The sequence below is a fragment of the Theropithecus gelada genome, chromosome 6, assembly GCF_003255815.1.
Source record: "Theropithecus gelada isolate Dixy chromosome 6, Tgel_1.0, whole genome shotgun sequence".
Lineage (NCBI taxonomy): Eukaryota > Metazoa > Chordata > Mammalia > Primates > Cercopithecidae > Theropithecus > Theropithecus gelada.
Genome location: NC_037673.1, coordinates 27,390,820 through 27,412,985, shown reverse-complemented (window position 1 = coordinate 27,412,985; position 22,166 = coordinate 27,390,820). Strand labels below are relative to the sequence as shown.

General features: G+C 33.8%; 1 long non-coding RNA gene across 2 annotated transcripts in view; it reads right to left on the bottom strand.

Annotated features, from left to right (window-relative positions):
* Window positions 1–4,291: 4,291 nt before the first annotated feature.
* The window catches only part of LOC112626654, a 30,293-nt gene continuing 12,418 nt past the window's right edge, over window positions 4,292–22,166 (bottom strand). The window contains exons 3-5 of one of the 2 annotated variants that reach the window (XR_003119938.1): window positions 21,014–21,117; window positions 16,581–16,685; window positions 6,369–6,452 (exon numbers count right to left, since the gene is read on the bottom strand). This is a non-coding gene — a long non-coding RNA (uncharacterized LOC112626654). Of the gene's footprint in view, window positions 4,748–6,351; window positions 6,453–16,580; window positions 16,686–21,013; window positions 21,118–22,166 lie in introns of those variants that run through there. The other variant, XR_003119937.1, reaches the window with a different exon arrangement.

Sequence of the window (22,166 nt, the reverse complement as noted above, 5' to 3'; positions counted from 1 at the left end):
GTGACAGACTGGATTAAGAAAATGTGGCACATATACACCATGGAATACTATGCAGCCATACAAAAGGATGAGTTTGTGTCCTTTGTAGGGGCATGGATGCAGCTGGAAATCATCATTCTCAGCAAACTATTGCAAGAACAGAAAACCAAACACCGCATGTTCTCACTCATAGGTAGGAATCGAACAATGAGATCACCTGGACTCTGGAAGGGGAACGTCACTCACTGGGGCCTATTATGGGAAGTGGGGAGTGGGGACGGATGGCATTGGGAGTTATACCTGATGTAAATGACGAGTTGATGGGTGCTGAGGAGTTGATGGGTGCAGCACACCAACATGGCACAAATATACATATGTAACAAACCTGTACGTTGTGCACATGTATCCTAGAACTTAAAAGTATAATTAAAAAAAAAAAGAAAATACGAATTCTACAATTACATTAAGTTGAACTATTTATTAATTACCTCATTTTAAGGAAAATATCATATATTTTATTTTTATGATTAAAAATAAAAATACTCTGATTATAAAATTAAAGGGTAATGAATATAGAATATGGTTAAAAGATGGAAGTACATTTGAAATCTGAGATATAAAATAGCAGGACTTAAATTTTACTATTGTATTAAGAGCAAAGTAATATTTCAAATATAGAACTATATTCAAAGGGGATTTAGCTTATTTAAACATTTTTGTCTTCTACCATTATATCAGAAATTCAGGTCATATTGCATTTTATAAAATGAGCACTTCATGCATTCACTATAAATTTTATAACATTATATTTACAAAAAAAATTTATTGTCTATAACTGTCACCTTAATAACATAAGATGATATTATAGGGTATGTAACTATGTAAAATATTGTTTCATTGTGGACTTTCAGGACAACTACTGTGAAATAACCAACATAGTGGCAAACAGTAATTATGAACATTACAGAACTCTGCTTATCAACAGGAATAGGCAAGTCAGAGAAGTAAATGCTTGTGTTTCATTTCTACACAAAACAAAAATGAATTTTCAAAATTGCTTAACTAAATGAACATGTGAGTAAATAACTTCTAATGTCCATAATTTATGTTTGTTAACATTTGGCTTTATGATCAAAATATAAATAGCACAAAATTACCTTGGAAAATATGTAGAAATGTGTCTAAGTCATAGAAGCAAACCATTGTGTGCCTCATATCTTGTTTGTTAGAAATTCCTCTCTGCCTTTTCCTGGTTTTGTATTGTTAGTGTTAAGCTCTTATGGTCAGGGTTTTCTTTCACAGCAAACAAATAAAACTCTAGGCCTTTGGCTTTCTAAAGCCAAAAGGGAAAAGAAGAGAGAAAGAGAAAGTTAAAAAAGGAGAAAATGTTTTATTCTGTCTTATGGCTGTGGAAATGCAGACACTATTCTGTGTCAAGAAACTAGTTTTGATAAAGTGGTGAATTGAGAATATTAACAAAAGCATCAATCTTATTTGCCTTTTAAATGTGAAGACGTATGAAAATCTATAATCCTGTTCAAGTTAGTGTTTAATGAACACATATTTTAAGGCAAATGCTCTACAAATATTGTTACTATGTCCTCTAAAATAGAATCTTTAATCCCTAACAGTTTTTCCATCTATTTTATTCTTTTTTCCTAACTAAGTAGTTGCCATGTTAACATTTAAAATATATTTTACATTTTATAAACACTTTAATAATACCTATAGGGCATTTTGTTAAGCCAGAGAAGAAAGTAGATTTACCATTCTCTCCCTTCATGCATAAAAGTATGATTTAGATGGATTCCTTATTAAAACAATGTAACAGTCTTTCATACCTAAGTTAAGAAAATAAAGTGCTCTATATAAATGATGATCCCCCAAACTGGACAAAGTCAATGAACTGTACATTAGTTCTTGACTATTTGTATCCAGACATATCTTTCCTTTTATCGTAGGATTTAGATTTTACCAAGTCATTATTGTGACTAATGTAGTTAAAATATACACTCTGTGAAGGAAGAAACATGCCTATTTGGCCCACCACGTTGTCCCCAAGCTCCCAATATATTCCTGACACACAGAAATCATCCACTAATTATTTATTGAATAAAACAGTGAATTACAAAATGGATAGATGATTGTTTCATTGAAATTTGGAATTCGAGCTAATAATGTTCTTGAAGGATACCATAGTGAGGGAAAGGGCAAGAAGATGATACCCTGCTGCAAAAATGGAAAACATAAAGTTTTAAAAATGCCTGACTATAGTATTTATCAGGATTATACTTGCACCTATGATATAAAGTTCAGTTAGAGAAAGCATTTTGGAGAACTGATTTTCAAGCTAAGACAGTTTTGGAAGTCTGGTATATATGAGTAAAAGGTTTCAATTTCTTTTTTTTTAAAACAGCAGTATTAAATAATATAGAAGATATTGTATAGGAAATATCTTCCAAATATGAAAGGACTAGAGGAATGGAGCTTTATTAAAATTAAAATATATTATGCAAATTAATTTCTAAAAGCTAAAAATGATTTCTCAAATATATTTCTATAATGTACTATATAGTAATAGTGTCATAAAATATAAACAAAAGTCTCACAGAGTCAGAGTAAGAAAAAATAAAAATTATATCACTAAGAAATTTCTTTCACATAACTAAAATTTCAAGGAAGACATCTTTGTCTTAAAATCTAGAATGTAAAACCAGGAAACAGTAGAATTTGCCTTTAGAAATGCTTTATCTCTAGCATTTCTAAAAATGTGGAGTCATTATTTATTGAATGAGTAAACAATTCTGCAAATTTTAATATTTATTACTTGTTACAGGGGTTTCCAGTGAGCTTTTTTATTGAAAAATCATGCTTCCTAATTTACCAGAAAAATACTCACAATCTGCAAGATCCAGAATGAAATCCTTCAAAATCTAATTATAAACTCATTAATGAGTCATACACATTAAAAAGAGTTAACATCTTTATAAATGCAGAACATCTTGCTTTTATTAATTTAATCTATCTTGTTTTAGTCAAGTAGGCCCAGACTGGTCAGCACTAATTTTTTTCTCTGTCTCTAGGGTATATAGCTCTTCAAATCCTTTTAAAAATGTATCCAGGTTTCTGGTAGAAGACAAGTTATTAACTTAAATAATGTTTAAAAGTTAGTTTAGGCTTTGTAGACTTTCTTGTGTGGATGAGTGTCAGAGGCTAATACCAACAAAATATGGAAAATGTATGTTGATGAGGGAAAGAAATTGGTACAGATATTGATAAGCTAAGAAATGGGCTGTTTGTGTGTTCACTTTCTCAACTTTGCTGCCAAAAAAATTGAAAAAAACAAAAAAGGTTGCCTATGCACAGAAGCTGAGTTCTATAACTGAATAGTCTCTGTAGTGCAGAGATTTACCCGTACCAGGGGCCTATTAAGTTCTGATGATGGCGACCTCAACTACAAGTAACTTATAGGGAACCCTAGGAAGTCAGTGACCAGCCTACACCCACATGGGCATTTGCTCCCTAGTGTCTCAGCAGACAAAATTTACCCGTACAAGCAAACTTCCTGACCCAGCCTGAAAACCACACGTCACCCATTGAATTTAAAAGCTCATATAAGAAAGAAGAAAAAAAAGTTTAAGTAATTACATTATAAAATATCTTTCATAAATTAGTTTTTGGGTTTTTATTTATTTATTTATTTATTTATTATACTTTAAGTTCTAGGGTACATGTATTTTTTAATATAGAGTTCCTCGCCAGACTGAAGCAAATAAAAATTTGGTGAAGATAATGACTGAACTCCATGGACATGGCCTTTATAAAAGCCCAGTAAAATTCAGTTAAAAGCAATGGGTCAAACTAGGAAGATATATACAAATCAATTTAGAATATCTGTATAAGTGCGAGTAATGCAGTGAGAAATCAGGAAATCGATATCCATAAAATTGGGGGCAGGGCAAAGCAGAGAGGTGAGTAACTAGATAGAAAAGCCTAGTGCAGAGTTTCTGAAATTTGACACTGTTGACATTTGGGGCCAGATAATTATGTGCTTATGAAGCATTGCCCTGTGTAATCAACAATATCTCCATATGTTGTCAAATGTTCCCTAGGTGTCAAAATCACCTCTATTTAAGAACCAATGGTTTAGAGATAGGAGTTGAGCAGTGGATCAAAAATTTAGGCCTATCTATGCAAACTAGTAAGAAGGAATCAAAATGAAGTTGGGCAATAGATACGGATGACTAACGATACCATATTCTATCTCGACAATTAATAATGGTACAAAGTAATTATAAAATGACACTCATTGTTAAGCCCCTTATTAGTTATATTTTATTTTTAACTTCATAAGATATAAAATAAATATTATTTTGGCTTCTATTTCACAGAAAAGAAAAATAAGGTTGATAGATGGTAACATCATAGTAAATATATCATTATTCATGTAGGCCTAAATTCAAAAGCTATGAATAAGAGAGTATGCTGGCCAGGCACGGTGGCTCACGCTCGCAATCCCAGCACTTTGGGAGGCCAAGACCGGCGGATCACGAGGTCAGGAGATCGAGACCATACTGGCTAACACGGGGAAACCCAGTCTTTACTAAAAACACAAAAAAATTAGCCACACGTGGTGGCGGGCGCCTGTAGTCCCAGCTACTCGGGAGGCTGAGGCAGGAGAATGGCGTGACCCCGGGAGATAGGGCTTGCAGTGAGCCAAGATCTCGCGCCACTGCACTACAGCCTGGGCGACGGAGTGAGACTCCGTCTTAAAAAAAAAAAAAAAAATTAGAGTATGCTGCCTTACATTTTTTGTATGATTCCTTCTTGGAAAGGAAGCAGTGTATGGATATCTAAGCGTTAAGAGTTGGTAAGTGTCAGTGGACTCTAGAAATTGCACAAATAATAATCAAGCTTCTTTTCATATTTCTTCCATCTATAAATACTGCTTATTACCTACATTAGCATAGTAAGACACAGGCACAAAGTTGAAAAGAAAATGTTAGGATTTCATTTAATGTGCTCATGTTAACTCTGGCTTCATCATGTTGTCATATGATAGTTTTTATTTTTCTGTATTGCCGCAGTTTTATTTCATTGTATGTACTTTGATATGTGTTTCTGTAAGCATTGAAATCATTTGAAAGAACATAGGTTATTTGTAAATATTAATAGCTCAGAAGTTCAACAGCATGAATGGTAGAGCCACATAAAGTCATGTAAAATTCAGAATTTAATGTGAATTTTAGTCAAGTATTTAAAATTTCTGTTTAGATAATTTGAAAGGGTGTTAAATAGGTTTTCTCAGTTACAACATAAATATAACCCCTGCTATGTTTTTTGGTAGATTTAATATTAAAAGATATTTAATATGCAGAGCTTATCTCTGGCTATTTAGATATTCAAAAGTTACATGATTCACCTCCATTTATTTTATGACTATCAGAATAAAGGAAAAATTCATAAAGTGTATCTTCAGTGCTAGATGTAAATCAAATAAAATATGTATGGTGGGGCCATTTTTATTTGAATTTGTTTCTGTTGATAGGAACTGTGCTTTGTGGCTGTCTGATAGATATGAAACATTTTTATTTATTTATTTTCCTTTTCCCAGAGTGAGATAACTATCATTGTGATTCATTCTTTTAAGTTGCTTCTGTATGGTGACTAACATGTTCACTCAAACATCTGGTCAATCCACTACACAATATCCAGCTGTTCACTTAATAGAAATAGTGCCTGCAGGCATACACCAGCTTGGTGTGCACAAAAGAAATGCATATTTGAAAAGTTGCTTTAGTCTCAAATTATTAATAAGTTACCTCCATCAGAGCACTTTAAATATAGGGGGAGAATATTGGCCTGGAGGAGAACAGGCTCTTAATATATTTATTACAAAATTGAAAAAAAACTGTTTTGTTGTTGAAATGAATGTAGCAGTCTGGGGTGTGTATGATGTTTCAAGGAGTTTGCAAACATTAATATACTATAATATGTAATAATCACGTAACTGGGGCTGAAATATATTCCTAACAAATGGTAAAAAATGTAGGTATTACAGGCTCTCTAAAATACTCTCAAGGAGGTGAAGTTTTACTTGGATTTTGAAAAATTGATGTATATATAGCCTGAGAGAGTTGAAGAGACATTTATTCACTAAGATGGGTAGAATGAAGTACAGAAAAAAAAAAAAAGACAGGAAAGTGGAGGACAAATATCCAGGAAAATAGATGAAAAAAGAATAATCTGGTGGTATTATGCAAGATGAATATGAGTGTCTATATGGTAATAGGGGGAGCAAGTTTAGCAATGAGAACAGTATAAAATCTATTGCAGTTATTCAAACATGAAGTAAAAAGAGGCTGAACTCACCAAATTGCAGTAGAATAGAAATGACAGATGTGTGAGGTATTGCACATGATGAATCAGGTCTTCTTTTTGCAATCTCCAAAATAGCCTGATAGTTAAATATGCTGGTAATACAAATTTATGGGTGTGGTAAACAAGAAGCAAAGCAAATGAGGATTTGAAAGGGTCTGGAATGTTTTGATAAACAAGCTCGTTGGCAAGCACATTTAAATGACAGCTCCTGTGAAGAAAAATATGTTCGATAATAATTAAACACCATCAGGAATTAATGGTTTGATTCATGAAGGAGCAGTGCTTATCTTTTAGTCAATAGAACCCAGAGCTACATTTATCATTCACACAAAATAATATTTATCACATTTAAAAATTTATAAAACATTTTTACATATATTATCTCATTTGACATTAAAAGGCCACCATCAGGAAGACATAGCTCATACTCCAATGTGCATTTTATAAGTGCAGTCACTCATTCATTTCATTGTGTAACCATCCCATTGAGTAGGAGTACATTCCAGGCTGTACAGCAGGGATACTATGTTAGGCAGAGTCATATTTGCCCTTGCAAGCTCAAGAAGGTGTATCAGTCATTGTCCTGGAAGGAAAAATTATCTTTGAGGAACATTTATAATGTTTAAATGTTTGCAATACCCTAAGGTGAATGAAAGCAGGGAACTTTTGTGTCTATGGTAAGAGGAAGGTGAAGTTAAATGAACCCCACAATAACTACCATTTGGTAGAGAAATGTGACCAACATGTGGAAGCTTGGAAGGGAATCAGTAGGGAAATAAATACTTCACCTTTACCTACTCCTTACTCCCTGTAATTTTGATCTTGTCATACTGATTCTCAGTAGCCAAACCCATCCATGAGCCAGTGGAAGGGAATCTGTTGACCTAGTCTGTATGGGGAAGCCTCCCTAGAGCTAGAGAAAAGTAAGCTATATGGCAAGTGGCTCAGGAAGGAAAAAAAGTCCAGTTATAAACCTGTGATGTGTCTTTAAGACAAGGTGTTAAAATAACTACAGTAAATTATAGGACTATATGCATCTTCCTTACCCAGAGATTCATTCTAGGCAAATGGTTAGTTTTTTCCACAGAAGTTTACTTAGATTTGTCAGGTGAAAATGTCTAGGTCTAACTTAACTGGACCAGGAAAGTTACCCTAAAATATATACGGGGTTGGGCATGAGTGAAACTGACCATTTTTGAGGGGACTGTATGTTCCATATGCCCCAGATATATCCATAATAAAAACATTATGTGCACAAACATTCATCAGTTTCCTGAAGTTCTGGATTAGCCATAAATAAAAGTGATGGTGTATTTTTTTTTTGGATCCAATAGTTTTTTTTCTTTATTATATTGCACAAATTGAGATGCTGCTTCAAGTTCACTTACATGCGTTTTAGCAGAGTCCTGTTTCCAGAAGTAGTTTATGAATAATTCACTCTTTCACCACTTAAAAAGTTAATTAAAACATAGTTTCCATAAAGTTCCTAATTATTCCTATAACTGCTTCACAAATAAGTAGTTTAAATTGAATATTGAAATGTCAAGCCCATGGTAAAATTCTCCAGAAATTATTAAGTGTTATGGCAGACACTATCAGATCTCAGTAACACACATAGTCTGCCTGTCCTTTGGCACCCACCACATTAATTTTAGATCATGTGATTGGCATTGGCAATTTACTCATAAAACAGTTATGTGTCTGGACTTTGTCAGACTCCATCTAACAGCAGGGGTACAGTTCTCTAAGATGTCCTCCTTCATTGTGGTGAACACTGAGGCCCGATACCACAGAGGCTATAGGGAAAGATACTGGGGACTGCTGCAGCTTTGGCGCCTATTTGATTCAAATGAGCAGAGCCCCTTGAGGACCAGCAGTAGAAATATACAAAGAATAAGAATTAACTTTTTATTGTTTTAATATCCTGATATTTTGAGGATTGTTTCTTACCACAATATAAATTAGCCAAGACTATACTTCTTAATATTGCATAGGAGGCCCTTAATGATTGCCCACTTCCTGTTTATCATGTTCTGCAAAAAAGTGACTCTTTATACATACAGAACTGCTTTAAGTCCGTCAAATATTCCGTGTTATGTCTTGAAGAATTTTCATGTCCATGCATGATGCATCCATGAAAATGCATTTCTTGCCATTTTTCACCTTACCTACTCTTAGTATCCCCACCAGGTTGCCTTATTCATGAAAAAGCAGTGTTGTGCTGGAGCCAAGTCCATGAGAGCGAACTGTTCAATGTTCAGTAATTTTGCAACACAGTTTTTTTTTTTATATTTTATTTTATTTTACTTTAAGTTCTGGAATACATGTGTTGAATGTGCAGGTTTGTTACGTAGGTATACATGTGCCATGGTGGTTTGCTGCACTTATCAACCCGTCATTTAGGTTTTAAGCCCCACGTTCATTAGGTATTTGTCCTAATGTTAGGCCTCCCCTTTTCCCCCAATCACCTGACAGGCCCTGGTGTGTGATGTGCCCCTCCCTGTGTCCATGTGTTCTCACTGTTCAACCCCCACTTATGAGCAAGAACATGCGATGTTTGGTTTTCTGTTCCTGTGTTGGTTTGCTGAGGATGATGGTTTCTAGTTTCATCCATGTCCCTGCAAAGGACATGAACTCAAACTTTTTTTACGGCTGCATTGTATTCCATGATGTGTATGTGCCACATTTTCTTTATCCAGTCTATCATTGATAAGCATTTGGGTTGGTTCCAAGTCTTTGCTATTGTAAATAGTGCTGCAATAAACATGTTTCATGTGTCTTCACAGTAGAATTATTTGTAATCCTTTGGGTGTTTACCCAGTGACGGGATTGTTGTGTCAAATGGTATTTCTGGTTCTAGATCCTTGAGGAATCACCAAACTATCTTCCACAATGGTTGAACTAATTTACACTCCCACCCAGAGTATAAAAGCATTCCTATTTCTCTGCATCCTCTCCAGCATCTGTTGTTTCCAGACTCTTTAATGATCACCATTCTAACTGGAGTGAGATGGTATTTCATTGTGGTTTTGATTTGCATTTCTCTAATGACCAGTGATGATGAACTTTTTGTTCATATGTTTGTTGGTTACATAAATGTCTTCTTTTGGGACGTGCCTGTTCATATCCTTCACCCACTTTTTGATGGGGCTGTGCAACCCAGTTTTTAAAGAAGCCTAAGTATTAAATTAGATAACTTATAAGCAAACATTACTTTAAAACAAAATGTATACTTAAAATTAATGACTTTGTGATGATTTTCCTCATTTTACTATTATTTATATTTATTACATACACATGTTGAAAATAATATTCTGTGTTGTACTATTGTACTATTGTACTCTTTCTAACTTCAAGATCAATGACATCCATTTGGTAGTTTGAAATTGATCATAGTGAGGTTACTTTTACCATGGAAATCAGCAAATATCAAAGCAGGGTTGGATTAATTCACTTTCTTGACTGTCTAGATTTAGGAAAGTATGAAGCGAATGTTTACAAAGCAGATTAAACTTAAATAGAAAGTGTGTTTGTAGTCTTTACAACTGCCAATACATACAAAAATATTGAGGAAATAGTCTTCCAGTCTCCCAAAACAAATATCTGGTTCAACAAAGCAGTTGCTCACATCATTAATAAGCAAGTGCAGTTTTGACATACTTTTTTTTTTTTTTTTTTTTTTTTTTTGAGATGGAGTTTCACTCTTGTTGCCCAGGCTGGAGTGCAATGGCATGATCTTGGCTCACTGCAATCTCTGCCTCCTGGGTTCAAGCGATTCTGCTGCCTCAGCCTCCCCAGTGGCTGCAATTACAGGCATGCACCACCACAACTGGCCAATTCTGTATTTTTAGTAGAGATGGGTTTTCACCATGTTGGTCAGGCTGGTCTCGAACTCCTGACCTTAGGTGATCCACTCACCTCCGCCTCTCAAAGTGCCAGGATTACAGGCATGAGCTACTGCTCCTGACATACATTTTTATTGTTTTATTTTATTTTACTCATAAGCATAAATTATCAACCAACATTCATTGTCCCCAAGTGTCAGTTATTAAACATTTACCAGCAAATGGCTGCAAAAAAGTTACTTCATTCAGAAAGTTTATTTTTATAATCTTCTTTCAGAAAGTTTTATACATTAACCCAACTTTTATGAACTTAATGTTTGTTATTCCCCCAAATTTGTATGTTGAAATATAAGCAGGAGGTAATAAAAGTAAAATGCAGTTATAAGGGTGGGTTCTTAATATGATAGGGCTGGTGTCCTTGTAAGATGAAAAAGAGGAAATACTGATCTTATTCTTTCCACCATGTGAGGATACAGTGAGAAGGCAGCTGTCTACAAACCATGAAGAAAGCCCTCAGCAGAAATTTCATCAACTGTTACTTTGACTTTGGACTTTCCAGCCCCAGAACTGTGAGAAATACATTTCTATTATTTAAACCACCCAATCTTTGGAGTTTTCTATGAAAGCCTAAGCAGACTAAGACACCAGCTCCCTCTGAGCAGTGTTCTTCCTAACTGCTTTATTGTTCACTTAGCATAATATTATCAGAGAAATTATTATAATCTAGTATAAGTGTTTCTGTTAGTCACAGTCAGTACTAATAGTTATTTATTGTATACTGTGTGGGAAATACATTTTATTTGCTATATTTAGCAGCTCTTAACAAGTGAAAAATATTCTTTGTTCTTTTGGAGATTATAATGTAGTGTAGGGAGACAAAATAAACAAGTAAGAAAGATCAATATTTTATGGCGGATAAAAAATAAAGGAAAATTAGACAATGTAAAAAAGTAATTGTGAAGAAAGGAAATTTTTTATATCAGGTGGTGATGATTTGCCTTTTGAAATCAGCACTTTGATTTGCTCCACACATTCCTAATTCTCTGCTTTCAGTAATGAAACAATCCTTCCATAGCTACTGGAAATGCTAAGAACTGCCTTTTTGCATTTAAGTCTCCCTCCAAACACTGACCTTAGCTGAAGTGAATTGCCTTTCTTCATTGTCGGCAGCGTATTTATCTAACGACAGGGCAATGAGTGTTTAAAGGGCTCTAGACTCCTTGTCTCAATTCAAGGTAACTCTGTGCGACCATTCCAGCTTCAGAGCTCCCCGTGAAACTGACTGAGGCCTCCATACCCATAAATTGGCAACCAACTACTTTTGTATGACTGCATTATGAGCAACCAAATTCTTCCTCTGCTCAATTCTGCTTCCCTAACTCCTCACATTGTTAGGCCTGAAAAACTTCTCACTAATATTTTTACATGTGAATATCTCTGTTTCAGAGTCTGTTTCACAGGGAATTCAACTACCAATAGTTGGGAACAGAAGTGGTCCAAATAAGCAGATGTTAAGTGGAATTCCTGAATTACTCACAGACTAATTGACAGAGTTCTCTTTCACTGTGACAGGGGACCATGAATAGCCTTTGACAGTGGTAGTGTTGCAAATGTGCAGTTGTTGAACGCTCCATTGGTGGTTAACTAAGATGATTCACCAGTGGAATAAAAAGGCACTGGCATGTGTAAAATGGCATGTCTTGAAGTATAGGAAAAATTGTAATCATGACAAAACAATTAGATAACTAATGCTGGGGATAATCAAAGACTGAGAGTAAGTGATCAGCAATTAAATACAAAGTACAAGTATCAGAGGAAGTCCTGGTGGCATATAAACAGACTCTTATTAATCAAGAATACAGAAAAAGCTAGGCCTCTAGTCCAAGGCTTAGTTATACCGTTAGCAAACTTCTGAGGTTAAAGTTTTACTCCAATATGTCTGTTACCAAGAGTTCATGGCATTAATTGAAATAGTATGGGGAATTGAGAAATCAGATGACAATTTATGTTGAAAACTTTCAAATTACAAAACTGAATGGTACATCTGATCCTTCTATAGTGGTGACCCAATCCTATAATTTTAGAGCTAGAAAATAGAGTTTAACTTGTATGAAGAGAATGCCTTATAAGAGTACATTCTTATCACTCACTCCCTTCCCCTACCTCCCCTCTTACCACTAGAACAAACCTAGGGTAAAGGCACAATATAATTCTATTATATGGCTCTGTGTCCCCATCTAAATCTCACCTCAAACTGTAATCCCCACGTGTCAATGGAGGGACCTGGTGGGAGATGATTGGATTATGCTGACGGTTTCTCCCATATTGTTCTTATGAAGATGAGAGAGTTCTCATGAGATCTGATAGTTTTTAAAGTGCTCTCTCTCTTGTCACCTTGTGAAGAAGACGCTTGCTTCTCCTTTGCCTTCCATCATGATTGTAAGTTTCCTGAAGCCTCCCCATTCATGCAGAACCATGAGTCAATTAAACCTCATACTTTATAAATTACCTGGTCTCAGGTAGTATCTTTATAGCAGTGTAAAAACGGACTAATACACCCTATTTGGAAGGTGCAAAGTATTCCAAGAGAAGGCATTATCTTTCCAAATAGGAGTAATAACAAGTCAACATATACCTTTTGGAAATAAATAAACATGATTAGGATTATATCCTGTAAGTACTTGATCAAGAAGGGCAAAATATAAAGTTGGATAAGAAAAAAAGTTGTCATTTTATGAGCACTCTCCCGGAAAATAGTAGTTCATATTTTGGCTAGTGCTTTGGGATGCAACATTGAATCATTGCTAGTATTTATCTTAATAATGTGGAGAAAGCAGGACAAGTAGGAATTCCAGAACTGTTATGACAGATAAGGTAAGTACAATTTAAAAGACAGAGAAAGTGCGCATGTAAATATGGCACGTTGTGCAAGTCTAACAAATCAACAAGAGGAGTATGTTTCATGGGAAAGTTCCAAAGGACATTCCATCTACCAAAGCCATTAGAAATGTGATCGCGAGTGAAGCAAGAGTATCTCTGAGAAACACGTAGGCAACCTGCTATGCAGATTAGAACTGAGAGTAGAAAATGTTGATGTGTAACTTTTTTCCCTGATAGAAATGAGAATGATAGAATTCTGATGTCTCAGAGACCAGATGGCAGCACTTAACCATCAGAAGAAAGGTGGGTGCAATTATCACAATGAGGAAGGGAGGAGGGTTGGGAAAAGAAGTGATTCATAGAGAACTACAGAGATAGTTAACAGACGACAAGATCCTAGGGGCAAAACATATGGTCTCAATCAATAATAGAAATGTTCAATCTACCAGAATGTTTTATTAAATATAAAATAAAAAATGGAAGATCGGGGGTTAAAAGCAGTCACGGCTATGAAAAGTCATGTTCCCTTACCCTGTTCTCCAACCATTGTAGACTCAGAATCTATTAAATGAAAGAGAGCCCAGATTGTCCAGAGAAAGGCTCTTGCCTTACCGTGACAAGTGTGTGTATATGGTGTGATTATAGTAGTCCTTTCTGAAACACAAAAACTGTCGTTCTTATTCAGGTAACCAACACTGAGATAGGGTAATGTCCAAACGTTTCGAGAATTGTTCCATTTGGAATCCAATTGACATTGAAACTAAGAGATCCACCTTTAAGAATGCAGCCAATGGGACTTCGAGTAATAAATAATGTCCTAGCATAGTTTGGGCTTACAGTGGTTTCACTGGCTCCGAAGACTTATTTTCACTTCACTTTTTCACAAATGTGTAATTGGAATAAACATTATATTCTGGTAGCTGAAGAAAAAGTTCATATTTGTTCCTTGATTAATAGGGTGAAATCTGCAGTAGTGAAGAAGAGCAAGTAGAAGTATCAATAAGTGCTGCTTCCTACTCAATATATTGTGTCAAAAGTAATATAGTATTGTGTGGCAGGGGGAAATATGAGACTGGATATTCTTGAATAAATGACACAGGTGATATTCCCTTATTACATCCTCTTTTTGAGTTACCGGTGTGACCCTTACAAAAGCACTCTGGAGAATAAAAGTAAATGAATGCAAATTCAAGAAAATCATAGATCTAATTACAGCTTCTCTTCCAGATGTTTATTTGCTCAAGTAGATTGGCACTCACTCAGATTCATAACATACAGACATTAATCTGGGAATAGCAATTTTCCCCCACCTCTGTGAGAAAATAAGGGCTTCAACGATTACATTTATTTAAAATGGTAACAATATACATTTATGAATTAGCTCAAGGACTATGTTAACTCTCATGCCATTTGTCTGACATAGTCCAAAGAGACTGTACATGACAAGAATATCACATTGTTCCACTATATTGTTGACATCATGTCAATCAGATCAAATCAGAAAGTAGCAAGTATGTTGGTCCAGAGTGTATGTGATACAATCTACCTAGTTTCAGAGGGCGTGGAGCATGCCTTGACATCTCTCCAAAGAAAACAACAAATTATTGTACCTAGTTTCATCTACCATAGAAAAGGAAACTCCTGAAGCAGAGAAATCAATGTTTGTTTTTTTAAACCATGTTTTACAGTAAACCTTTTTATTTTTTCATTTTGAGGAGAATATATAGTAATATATCATGGTGGGAATTTAAAGATCAATTATTACAAAGCTCCGTATTGGGGAGGTTTCTTCCATGGTGTTGATGAAAATTCAGATAATTAAAAAGTATGCAATAGGTTTTTAAGGTTTAACTGAACAACCTTCTATTGGATGTAGAAGACCATATAAAACAAAAGACCAAGGATAGTATAAAATTATTAAATTAGTCTATTCTGTGGGTAGAGTTGAAACCTAAATAAACATGGAAGACTTTTAAAGAAATATTTAGAACATGTTAAATTGCTTGAGGAATCCAAGTGAGAGTGAAAAGAAGGAAATAGATTTCTGGATCTGAGCTGGAATATACATATATACAATTTGAACTGCTAAACACATATTTAATATCAAAATCCAGAAGCCTGAAAGAACTGACTTTAGTTTGACACAGAAGTGGAATCAAAAACAACTCCTCAGTTACTGCAACAGTATTTTTAAAAGAGTAGAATGGGCAAAGGATACTAAGAAGAGACAAACATTCAGTAAGGGAACAATCAAGAGTGGTGGGTTATGAAAGTGAATACAGATATGTGCTTAAAGAAAAATGGACAAATTAGTTATATCCTTCATAGTTTCAGGTGGAGTAAAATATTAATAAAATGTGGTCATTGGATTTGATATTGAGAATGCCATTTTTGTGTTCATTGGAATGGTGGGGGGGGGGAAAAAAAAAGGCTTTTGCCAAATATGCCAGATGTGGCATTTGGTAAAGACAAATAAGAGACAGTTAGAGAATGGTAATTGAGTGATGCTGAAATGGAATCAGCAATGTACCTTTTTTTTTTTCTTTTTTAGATGGAGTCCTGCTCTGTCGCCCAGGCTGGAGTGCAGTGGTGCAATTTCTCAAAGTTGTGGGATTACAGGCATAAGTCACCATGCTGAGTGCAATGTCCTTTTTTTAAGAGGCATTTTTGCTCTAAGAGGGGTAGAATACTGATATGGGAGTAATGAGATGGGAGATTATATAAATGCCAGGGCAAAAATACAAAAACAAAAACAAAAATAAAAACAAAAAACAAACAAAAACCAGAACTTTCTCCATTATTTTCTTTTCAAACTTGGAGAACGAAGACATGCATGTTTCTATGATGTTTGAGATTTTTGAGTAAAGTAGGGTAAATGAGTAAAGAAAGAAAGAGACAGAGTAATTATAATATGGAATCATGTCCTTCCAAAAGGTAAGTGAGATAGGAAACTGAGCAGAATGGAAATGCTACACTCCTGTCACAACATTAGCCAGAAACAAATCATCTACAAGTTAATGTCTCTCTCTAGTTACACTTTCTGTAAGCACCAACGAATCATTTTACTGAAATATTATGTATATTTGGTTGTTTTATTATTCTCTATCCTTGAAACTCACATAGAGGGAATTTAAACATTTGGTATCTATTTGAGACATTGTTCATATTTTCTTTGAAAAGAGTGGTAATCCACCTGCATACTGCATCAACTCATCTCGTGTCCACCAATGAAATGAAACTATCTTTTATTCTCAAAAAAAAATATATATATATATAGTCTTTTTCCTACCGTCATTTTTATATTTTTTGTAATGTTTTATCGCATCCAGTGGTTCCTGCACGTATTTGAATATTTGTGCTTGCTTGTGCCATATTCCATTTCATATTACCTCTCTGTTCCCATATATAATAAAGTCACTATAGAAGAATGTCGCATGCAAGTGATTTGTGTTGAGCAAAGCTTTCCTCTGCATGCACTGTTTTCTAGATTCTCACTGTTTGATGCCTTTCACTTGCCTTTCAATTTCGTGCAAAACATATTGATGTCAAAGAATAATGTTTTCTGAGGAGTTCGTCTGTCAAAGTTGTGGGAGTTCCAATCTTCAAAAGGAATAAACAGACAACAGTGTGACTATGTGGCTTAGTCTAAAGTGTAATCTTAGAGATTTATGGTGAAACTGTACTACAATATATAAAGATCTGGATTTTTTTATATGATCTTCTTTCATGTAACTTCACTAGCTCTCACACATCATAAACTCTCCAAAAGACAATTGATTTCTTGTTTGTGTGCAGTGACGACTGCTTCTTTGTCTCAGCACATTTCCTAAATAATTTATTGAAAAGTTACTTTTTAAAATAAATAACAAATACACACTGCTGCTTCCTTGGTATGTGTTTTTATAAAAATAAAAGATATTAACAATATATTATGCATTATTATTAAATTAATTTTATGACTTCAGGTATTTTTACTTAAATATGATTAATATTACTTAAATAATGTAATAATGTTGAAAATGATAAATAAGTAAACCTTTCATTTATTTGGAACTATCGCAATATATGTGTGGTTAAAATAAAACATTATCTGTAGATTTTATAATTTTATTTCTACATTTGTGGTTGTGCAACATAAATATTAACAATAATTTCAAAGTAAAATGTGTGGTCAAAATAAAACATTATCTGTAGATTTTATAATTTTATTTCTACATTTGTGGTTGTGCAACATAAATATTAACAATAATTTCAAAGTAAAATTTTGCAATTTCAAAAAGGATCTATAATTCCAAAGATGTTTGAAGTTGTAATGCTACATTGATGTTAGCTATGTTTTGTGACAAAACTATGCCATCTATTCCAAATATTATTTAAAATTAAAGATAAATTGATTTCATTCGAAAAGATTTGCAATTCTTTTTCTTCAGTAGAGATATTTTAATGAAGTAATATAAAAATTAGCCATCAAAGACTTGACTTCTGAACACATAGAAATTGTTCTGCCTCACTGAATTCTTGTTAATTTTACTTTCTGTGATGTTTATAGCATACTACATTATTATTATATAAATTGACATTACATTTCACATGTTCATTGATTTTCTGTTTATTTCCTTGATTTTATTTTTTTCCCATTGGTGACTTTTTATCTTTACTTAAAACATTTTAATAGGATCCCTTTACTGCAGTGATGCTGTCATCAGATTGAGCCAAAAACATCTGAAAATATTGACAAAGCAAGTTGATTTTGAATTTTTGACAAGCACTGCTTTATGCTTCCATTTAACAGAAAGCAAATAGTCTCTTTTATAGACCCACATTACAAATAAGTACACAAGCAAGTATCAATATAAATATTTGAAAACAAATGATTATATATTTATAAATTAAATTGGTATTGGGGTGTGTGTATGTGTGTGTGTGTGTGTTACTCTTCACTTCAGACACTAGGAATACCAGATAAGTTACTGTCTATGTATGGATGATAAATAAAATATGATTAATGATCATATTGAAAATAGTTCTCATAAAGCCCGTTTAGGGATTTTGTTACAGTACTTGAAAAAATTGATTTGTTAGCAGCATAACAAAATCTTAGAAATTTTAAAAAGTGATGTTTTCTGGAATGTCATCACAGCTAAACACATCAGATAGTGTGATATATGAGAGAAAAAGATTTTATATCTTTGTATTCTTGGTGTATTAAATAATTGGTACGGTTATTTTTCTTCACTATAATATTAAAAAGGCATTGACCCTTTAAATGATATACGTTGTAATAACCATTTTTCTCAAATTGTTGTGCTAAGTGGGTTTGATTTTAATTTAATAATTTATTGACTTTGGCATAAGATTACACAACCACAATAACAAATATTTTTTAACATTTTATTGTGTAATTTTCAATAAAATAGAATTCCAACTGTTGTGAGAAATGGAAAACTCAGATACTATATAATCTTAAGCTCTGCAGAAAATTTGCTAGGTTAAAATAAGAGCAAGTTGGGCATGTTAACACTTCAAACTTAAGCAAAATACAATATTCTGGTCCATAGGTACACACGATGGCTATATTTACAGTCCAGTGTCTTTTGAAATTGCATAACTACTTCAATGTAATATTCCTAAAATGCTTCAGGGTAATTTTTACAATTCACGATCTTTTGGAATAATTCATTAATTTGACTAATATTTATCACTGTATGACTAGTATGAAATCATCCCTGAATATTACCAATTTTAATTTAGTGTGAAGTTCTTCCTCCTTAATTTTAATTATCTTTCTCTCTTTCTCTCTTCTTTTCTCTCCCCTCTTTTCTTTGTTCTTTCCTGACTGCCCTCCTTCCTGCCTTGTATTTTTGAAAGAGATAATTTGGGATTCTTTGGCAACCACGAGGATTGGCAGCCAAGTCAAACGTGCATGGAATATAGAGAGAAAACATTGAGATTGAGGTAAATCTTGAACAGCATTGAAAGTTAAGTTGGCATTAACCAGATAAAATGTGACTAGGAGATGGGCATATGCAAACAAACACATAGAAAGGTGAGGGAACAGGGCAGACATCAAATAATGTAATGACACTGAGGGAGTATACTTTGCATTTGAAGAAGTGACATAAAGAAGGTCATGCAGGAAATGAGGGAACAGGTTGTTACAAATCCTAGGTGCCATCACAAGACTATTACTTTTAATATGAAAAAACATGAGGAAAGCACAGGATTATAAGAAGAAAATGTCAGGATCAAATTGCTTTCTGAAAAACATCTTCACTGCCTCTATTGTTCAGTAAATTGTAAGATAAAGTACTTGTGGGAACATCTCTGTAAGTTTTTATTTAAACAGGAATCAGCTGGTTGGGAAGCCAGGGCAGATCACTGGAGGTCAGGAGTTTGAGACCAGCCTAGCCAACATGGCGAAACCCTTCTCTACAAAAACACACAAGAAATTTAGCAGCACGTGGTGGCGCATGCCTGAAATCCCAGTTACTTGAGAGTCTGAGGCACAAGAATTACTTGAATCCAGGAGGTGGAGGTTGTGGTGAGCTAAGACCGCATTCCATCCTGGGCGAGTGAGACTTCACCTAAAAAAATCAAAAAACACAAAAACAGAAATCAAACAGCTTTGATGATTAAAGTAACACAGACCAACAACAATAATTGAAAAATCATTTAAAAATAGCACTATGTAAAATATAATTTTAAAATAGCACTATTATTACTACTTATACATATGTATATACACATATACATCACATATTTCTTGTGTATATTAAAATTATTTACTCTATCATAGGTAAGTTATTTCAATTTTTATTTTTTTTTTATTTAATAAGGATATTTGTCTCAATTAGTTCAGCTTAAGAAAACACCTATTCAATTTGGACATCTATTTGTCCAGCACAAGCTTTTCTGCTAAGCAACAATTTTCCAGCTGCATAAAGGCATTTTTAACTGCATTTGTCACAAGTACTTCAAATCTAATTTGTTCTAAACAGGGTTTACCTTCATGATACTTCACAAAAATGATTTCAAATTATTGCTCATATGATTTATTGATATCCTATTAGTCTACAAGCAAGACATTTTACAATCCTCAAAATTTTCCCTTCCGTCAATTGGCTATGTCTGACTGAGAAAGGTTATTGCATCTATGTCATGAATACTTTGAAATCCAATTTCCTTTGTTCACTCGCCCTGGTGAATTAGAAAAGATTTATATCACTAATTTATTATTTTTCATATTTTCTCTAAATATCAATGAAATTAGGCTAATTGATTTTTCTATTTTCAATTCTATCACATTTTTATTCCATCCGCCAATTTCAGTGCATCTTTCACTTTCACTCCATTAACCAAAACATAGATGTCTCCTATCTACATCCTTAGAGTTCTTATCTATTGCACTCTAAAATAAGATTTCTCGTAATAGGCTAGGAAGCCTAGTATTATCTCGAACACTCCAAACCCTTTAGCTTCATATTGTCACTCCTTTTTCCATTCCTTCCCATATGTATGCTTATGCAATATTCAGCTAATTGCACTTTACCTAATTTAATCATTGTTTGTGGCTTTATTCCTTAGCTTGTGCTCCCCCTTTGACCAAAATCTCCTTTCCCTCTCTTCTTATTCCATCTGGCTACAGGATACCTACCCTCTGAGACTAACTTGTAAATATATTTTCTTCCCAGCATACTTTCCAAATCACTTCAGGTTGCAATAAATACATTTTCTATATGTTCAAATGGAATCTTAATGTTACAGGTGGAGCTGTTCGATGTGTTATTTAATAAATCACAATGCAATTTTAAGTACCATTGGACCATTTTTTCTCATAATTTATTGATATTTGTAGACTCTTATTACTTGTTGTCCTTAGCAGTCTACTTTGAATCAGTTACAAGGGCACAAATATCACTTTAAAGTACCTTTAAATTACATCTTTTAAAATTCATAAGACAAGCATAAAGCAGTCCTTATGCTTTTCCTCATCCATGTTTTTAAGAGTTCTGACATTTTCAGAAAGTGTTTCCTGAAAAAGAAAGGTGAGATGGTGTTTAATAAGAAAAGAAAATGCAAGCTTATGAAAGATGAAAACTTTGTGCCATTAGATGATAACCTCTTTATTTTTAGCTTTCTGTTGAGCACACAGGCAAGCTCTCATGTACATTAATGTATCTTTGAAAGTGTATCTACTTTTTCTAGAAGAAACACATTCCTTGATAAAATTCAATCTATTGTAATCCCAGCTACTTAGGAGGCTGAAGCAGGAGAACTGCTTGAACCCAGGAGGCGGATATTGTGGTGAGCCGAGATAATGCCATTGCACTCCAGCTTGGGCAACAAGAGCAAAACTCCATCTCAAAAAAAAAAAAGAAAAATAGAAAAATCCAGTCTACTAATCACAGTCTAATGTATATAAAATTTCCTTACATCTGACTCTCAAGCCACCTCAAAATCCTGAGACGATTACAGAAAGTTTTACATATGTATGACCTTATTGAATTTATAGCATAAACATTTAATCGTTAAATTGCAAAGTGCATCATAAAAAGAAGCCTAAGAAATTAAAGTCTTTTTTGTTCGTATATCATGCCTTGTTTAGCATAATTTTATGTTAAAATTTACTAAACTAAGATCATGGCTCATTAAAATTTAACCAATAACCAAACTATTATTTAAAATGAAAATTTAACAAGCATGATTTTATCTTAGGGTGGATGAAGTGTAAGAGCTTTACCAAATAATTTTAGTTGTCGGGTAGTTTAAGTTTAGTTATGTTATTGAATATAGGATATACACAAGTGTGTTACACTATTGGACAGGACTTGTAAGAGTCTGAGATCTCTTTAGTAACCTGTTGCTCAAGGAGACTTGCATTTCAGTCTTCTAAAGGCCATAGCAATGTTTTATGAGTTTCCTATGCTGAATCACACTGAGCCTATGAGAACAAATATGGAATTTATTAACATATAGCTATTATTCCTCAGTATATCTAGACTGTTGCTGTGTTAGATTTCTGAAGGACCAACTATCTCAGACAGTATCTTCATATCTCATTTATTTCATGGTTGACAAATC